We start from the raw sequence: 7,070 nt of genomic DNA, 5'->3' as shown, positions 1-7,070 counted from the left end.
GTGTGAAAGAATGAGCTTTAATTTCGTCTCTCGGGTATATGGTGAGGATTAATTAGTTAATCTTAGCAAAGTGCTATAATTGGCAGGAGGAATTACCAAAACCCTGGGGAAGGAGTAGCTTCAACTGTAGTCACTTCAAACTGTTCTGCTGTGAACAGCAGCTGAGGTAGGGGCTCTGCTCTCTCAGATGTCACAGACTGTCTCACTTTCCAGCAACACTCTAGACTATATGTGCCTGGTCAGGGGTGAAAAGGTGAAAATAACTTTGGGAGCAGGAGTGAGGGGAGACACTAATGTACAGAGAAAAGTCAGGACCTGAATCAGTCTCTGATTCTCTTCTCACCATTGACCCTTACCTGAGCCCCGGAGCGTATGTGTGTGAAATGGAGCATGTGGGGCCTGACCCAGCACAAAGCTGCCCCCAGGAGGACAAGGAAGGGTCCCCAGCTCAGGACATGCAGCAGACAGATCCTGAACCTCTCTAGGGCCCCATGTTCTCATTTGTAAGATTAAGAAGGTGAGCCAGATCTCTAGGTTCTGCAGACAGTGCCACATGTACACAGCAATAGCCTGTGCCTATCCAGCGCTTAGGGCATGCCAGCCATTCTTCTGCACCTTCACGCCTATTAACGCCATGATCATGGCAGCCCATAAAGGTAAGGGGTTATTTTCCCCACCTTTCAGAGGTGGTAATGGTTATGTCTGAAGCCAGGTGGTCAGGTCCTACAGCCCACACGTTTTTAAGAAACTTTTATTTGCATGTTGGAGTAAAGCTGACAAACGATGTTGTGGTAGTTTCAACTGTAGACAGAGTGACTCAGTTATACATATACATGTATCTATTCTTAAAGGAAATCAGTCCTGAACATTCAATGGAAGGACTGATGCTGAAACTGAAGCGCCAATACTTTGGCCACCTGATGCGAAGAACTGATTCACTGGAAAAGACCCTAATGCTGGGAAAGATTGAAGGCAGGAGGAGAAGGAGATGGCAGAAGTGAGGTGGTTGGATGGCTTCACCAACTCGATGGACATGCGTTTGAGCAAGCTCCGGGAGTTGGTAACGGACAGGGAAGCCTGCCATGCTGCTGTCCATGGGGTCGTAAAGAGTCGGACGCAACTGAGCAACTGAACTGAACTGAACTGATTCATTTTTAAATTCTTTTCCCAACTATGTTGTTACAGAATACTGGCAGAGTTCCCTGTGCTATACAAGTAGATCATTGTTGATTATCTATTTTAAATACAGCAGTGTGTACATATCAATCCCAAACTCCCTAACTATCCCTTCCCCCAACACTTCCCCTCTGGTAACCATAAGTTCTTTCTTTAAGACTGCAAATTTGTTTCTATTTTGTAAATAAGTTCATTTGTATTATTTTTTTTAGATTCCACATTTGATATTTCTCTTTCTTTATCTGACACTTCATTCTGGCTCAGACGGTAAAGCGTCTGTCTGCAATGCAGGAGACCCGGGTTCGATCCCTGGGTTGGGAAGATCCCCTGGAGAAGGAAATGGCAACCCACTCCAGTATTCTTGTCTGGAAAATCCCATAGACCGCAGAGCCTGGTAGGCTACCGTCCATGGGGTTGCAAAGAGTTGGACATGATTGAGTGACTTCACTTCACTTCACTTCATTCAATAATAGCATGTTGCTGCAAATGGCATTATCTCATTCTTTTTAATGACTACTCTTCCACTGTACATAGACACCACGTCTTCTTTATCCATTCTTCTGTCAAAGGACAGCTAGGCTATTTCTGCATCTTGACTCTTGTAAACAGTGCTACAATGAACACTGGGATGCTTGCATCCTTTCAGAGCATGTTCTTCTCCAGGTATATGCCCAGGAGCTACAACCCACATTTTAAACTATTACATCATGCTGCCTCCTTTCTTACAAATATTCATGTATTTATTTGGTTGTGCTGGCTCTTAGCTGTGGCATGTGGGATCTAGTTCCCTGACCAGGGATTGAACCCAGGTCCCTGCATTGGGAATGCAGAGTCTTAGCCACTGGACCACCAGGGAAATCCCCACGCTGCCTCCTTACGGAAAAAATCTCTTCATGAATCTCTCTGTTCACGAAGAACCCAGAGTGAGGGGAAAACATTCTAAAAGTACCAAATGTGAAACTCTTGGAGGCGCTTCACAATTTAAGCCTACACTCACAGAAAGAAACAGCACTGTTATTCTTCCAGGTGTCTGAACTACTGTAGCATATAAAAAGGAGATTGGGAGTATAACAGCTCTCTCCTCTGAGCTTTTAACAGTATTAAAGTGAGTTACATGCTGGCTTTTAAACCTAGATTGTATCCTTAAACTAAAATAACAGTTGTTTAGACGACATCGATGTTTTTGGCAGTCTCTTAGCAAAGCTGGCCAATTATGTGAACCCAAAACACTAAGCTTATCTGGCTTGCAAAAGCCATTTGGAGACTTAAGTGCACTGATATGAGTAGCTTTTCAAGGGAATCTGAAGAAGAAATCTAAGCACGAGATTTTTTATCTGCTCTTGTCTGGCTCCCTATTATAATATATCAGTCAATGAACGGTTTATATTCGCATGGTGCACTGGGTAGATATGAGGTCCATGGTTGTGCCCCAAAACAGCAATTATTTATGTCAATACCTGACTTTTATTTGCTCTTTTTTCCTCAGTCCAGTTTCTTCTAAAACAAGCAATGCATTTAATAAGGAAACTCTTAGGTGAATTTCTTGCATTTATAATCACTCACTAGAAAGCCTACGTTTTGGCTGTCCTAGGTCAGTGAGTCAGAAGCCTGTGGGGTATACAGGGATTCTCTGTGCTGTGCTGTGCTTAGTTGCTCAGTCATGTCCGACTCTTTGTGACTGCATAGACTATAGCCCACCAGGCTCCTCTGTCCATGGGGCTTCTCCAGGCAAGAATACTGGGAGGAGTCTCTGGGCTTTGTTAAATCTGATTCTGACTCTGTAGGTCTGGGGTGGGGCTGAGGTCCTACACCTCTAATAATTCCTAGGTGACACTGATGCTGCTGGTCCCCTCCTCAGATTGAGAATCTACCTCTTATACCTCAGTGAATGGACAACAGCAGTGGCTTTGGTGACAACCCAATCTGACTAGGAGTCTTCAGAGGTGGTGCCTTTGTAACATATTTCAAGGGCTCTCCTTGGTAATGACCTTCCATTTCCAAAAGAGGAGGGGAAAAGCCTGCCACCCAAAGTAAGTTACTCCTTCATCTTCTTAATATAGATGAAGAGAGATATCAATTTATTCCAGGTTTTGGTGAGGACAGGCACTAAGGGTACTGTGGGGTGTTGGAGACACCATGAGGGGAGCTAAGGGATGCAGAAATTGGGAGGGACCAGGAATGATGGAAGGAAGGCCAGACCTGGGGACCAGAGGAGATGCCACAGGTGTACCGTGCCTTCCACCAGTGATGGAGGATCCTGATGAAAGGCAGGTTGGCCTTGGGCTTACAGTCCTGCCCAACTTTCCTGCACATGTAGCTTCAATAAGGGGTTTTCTTGATACAGAAAGAGAACCAAAGCTTAGAGCTGGAGCCTGCACGAAGCATCTGATAAGGAGAAAGAAGCAGCAGGCAACTTTGAGGGGAGGGGGGATCTGATAATACAGGCCCTGGATCCAGGTGGGCTGGGTTCAAATCCTGTCCCAGTCACCTGCCAACTATATGTCTTAGGGCTTTGCTTCCTTGCTGGTCAAACAACATGTGAAGAAATTAAGGATTTACTCCAATATCCACTCCCATCTTTTTCCTTAGAACTCAAATGTTTACATTTCTGACTGTGAAACAGTAAGATTAGATGTCTCAGCCTCCCTTGCAGCTAGATATAAACATGTAACTAAATTCTAACCAATGAAATGTAAGCAGAAGTATTGTTTGGATTTCTAAGAATAAGAAAAGGTGGCCCCTTCACCCTCCTTTCCTGCTTCTTGCTGCCTGAAACAGAGATGTGACGATTGGAGCTACTGAGGAAAGCATGAAACTATAAGCTCCGTATGGTGGAACAGAAAGATCGATCTCTCTCATGACACCATGGAGTCGCCATATCGGTAGCAGCCCGGCCTACTTCTAAGTATTTTATTTTATTTTTTATTTACATGGGAGAAAAATTAACTATCTTATTTAAGCCATTATTGTTTAGGATATTTCTGCATAAGCAGCTGAACTCAGTATTAACTGATACAAGGATAAGATTAGCAACTACCTCGCCCCGTGTTTGTGAGAACTAAACGAGAGAATGTGCATAAAATTCTTAGCGCAATTCCAAGCATGCAGTAAGTCTCAATAATTGTTTGTGATTATTATTCGGTGATTGAGAGAGGCAGAGCTTAGAATGATAGCTCAGAGCTAACTTGAAAAGGATCTCAGGCACCAAACAGGTCCCAAAATTTAAAAATGGGATGACTGAGACCCAGAGAGGCAGAGGCCGTTGAACAGAACACCCAGCCTGAAAGAGGCAGCCCAAGCTTCTTCACATCCATGTGCCGCAAAGCCTTTCTCAAAGCCGAGAAGTGGCTGAGAGAGGATGAATCAAGTCACAAGGTGACCCCTAAATAATAGGAAACACAAATGTCCTGAGGGGAGCTAAACATTTAATTCTGAGGCTTTCATTCAAGCAAAATCACTCTACATTTGATTATTTACTTAACTACCAGGAAACGGTGGGTGGGGGAGGAGAGGATGAATAAGGAGATCAGGTTTGGCTTCATAATGGACTGTGCAGTGTTTGTGTCTGGAAGCCTGCCAGGTCCATCCACTGCTGCTGTGGACGGAGGCCTGGGATACTGGTCATGAAGGAAGTGGGCTTCTCTGATATCTCTTCCTCGGCTGGCCCCTGCCCTGGACCCAGGAAGAAATACTCCCTAGGTGCTCTAAAGAGTCCCCTCCTGGGTTGTCTGATGCCAGAGGCCTATGACTGCTCCCTCACTCATCTTCCCAACTCTGACCCACAGAATCCCCTACCTGCCTTAAACTCAACCAGGCAGCCTTGGTCTGTTTGATGCTCCTCAGAGACAGGACTCAGTCTGGTTTCCTTGGGTCTGTAGCAAGACCACAGAGGATGGCGTGGCCTTGATGACTTGAGAGCCCCCTGCCCCTAATCTGCTCAGCATAGCAATCTCCATCCAAACAGTCACACATGCCATTAAAATGCTGGCTCCAGTCACTGAAGCAAGCTCCACAATAAGGTACCCAGAAAGCCTCTTTGGCAGGAATGACAAATGGCTGTTTTTCGTGTGCTACCTGCTTACTTAGTACCAGTTTCCTCGAAAGCTGTGTTGAGAAGGATTCTGAAGCTCAGCAGTAAGAAATTCTGCAGTGTACTAGCATTGCCATGGGCCTGGCAAGAGATAAAATCATGGGTTCCGACGTTTGCCATCCTCAGCCTAGATTTCAGATGAGTAAGAGGTGTGTTAGACCATCAACCTCAAACTAGTTCACCACAGATCTGTGTCTTAGAGGAACTGTGGAGCACCAGCCTGCAGCTCATAAACACATCCCGACTCCCTTCTCACAGACACAGCTTACATAAAGAATCATTTCAAGTTGCCCTCATTTTTGCCATTTTTGCCTTTGAAAGCACTTAATCAGCAGAATTCACTGAACGGTATATGGTTGGGTGTTTACTCTGAACAACTAAAGCATATGTAAAATACAGAATATCACTCTGGGCGCACGTTCTCTTCTCTGGAAATCCCCAATCTCCATTTTTAGGGATGGGCCGCTGGCAGGTGCTCAGCCACATCATCTTATCCACAGCAAGAGTCAGGGAGCAGGGAAACCACAAGGGGCTGCAGTTCCCTGGGGATGGTCAAAATGGAGCTATTACCACAGCGGAGTCCGAAGAGATGAAAGGCAAGAGGGGCTGCTAGAACTTGGAAGCAGAGAGTCATGCTGAGAAGGTAAACTTAAGATAACCTGTGATTGCCGGCCAAGAGACTGGCCAACCCAAGGCATTTCCCAAGTTAGGAGCCCGGGGAAGAAGCATACTGATGTCATTCTCCTTTCTTCCTCTGATTTCCTGGTAGGATATACCATGGGCCAAACCCAACTGGAAATCAAGAGAACAGGAATGCATTGATACAGTCCCTAAAGCCCATCATAGTTCACAGAAGCAGAGAACAGAGTGGGAAGGGCAGAAAGCCGACCGGAGAGGCAAATGGGAATGACCTAGCACAGGCCTAGGACTCCTGCCCTGGCCCCCCTTCCCCCTGAGATCTGGGAAATCGGTGATTTCTGGGACTTGCTGAATTTTTCCAGTTCCCTCCCAGTATAGCATTTTTTCTGCTTAAGCTAGCTAGACTTGGTTTCTGCCATTTGTCACCCAAAGAATCTTACTTATCATGCCCAGCCTGTGTGAGAACGACCATGTGTAGACAGTCAAACCCCAGTGAATGCCACTAGTGCTCAGACATACTAGAGCAGCCCCAGCTCACACTCAGAGCTGTCTCTTCATGCCAGCCACCAGCATTTGGGGATTGACTGATCTGGTATTTCCTAAATAATAATCTGTTGAAAAAAGTGATTGTTCATGGTTAGTTATCAATAAGAAAATGATAAAGCCGAGTGCATCCCCCAAAACTTGAGTGTGTTATAATGAATTACATATATAATAATGTGTATTCTATCCTAAGTTTAGATCCTGAGTATCACTTGATTTACAATTCCAAGGATTTTTCCCTTGGGAGAGGGGACGATTGAATCCATCCTGTCTAGCACCCACAGAACTTTGACCAAGATACTTAACGTGAATTTTTAAAAATAGTCTGCAAGTAGGAGATAATATGAGAAAGGAAGAAAATTTGCACTAATTACTCAAAAAACAAAAAAAAAAGAAAAGAAAAAACAGTCAACTTTGTATGAATAAAATTTACTCTGCAAGTGATTTTCAACAAGAACTTTGTTTAGGCACTATTGTGGGCTTGTGCATTTCAAAAAAAATTCATATGGTAAAATGAAAATTTGTATGTTGAATTACAAATCCCTTAGAATATGACCTTATTTGAAAATAAGGTATTTAAGGAAGCAAGTTAAAATAAGGTCATTAGGGTGGGCCCAAAGCC

The 7,070-nt window shown here is 44.5% G+C and overlaps 1 non-coding gene across 1 annotated transcript; it reads right to left on the bottom strand.

Moving 5' to 3' along the window:
- TRNAG-CCC lies at positions 1,961-2,032 on the bottom strand. Its single transcript has one exon. It is a non-coding gene; the product is annotated as a tRNA-Gly (tRNA).

Source organism: Capra hircus, chromosome 2 (genome assembly GCF_001704415.2).
Source record: "Capra hircus breed San Clemente chromosome 2, ASM170441v1, whole genome shotgun sequence".
Taxonomy (NCBI): Eukaryota; Metazoa; Chordata; class Mammalia; order Artiodactyla; family Bovidae; genus Capra; species Capra hircus.
The sequence above is the reverse complement of the archived record's forward strand: the minus strand, read 5'-3'. Positions and strand labels throughout refer to the sequence as shown.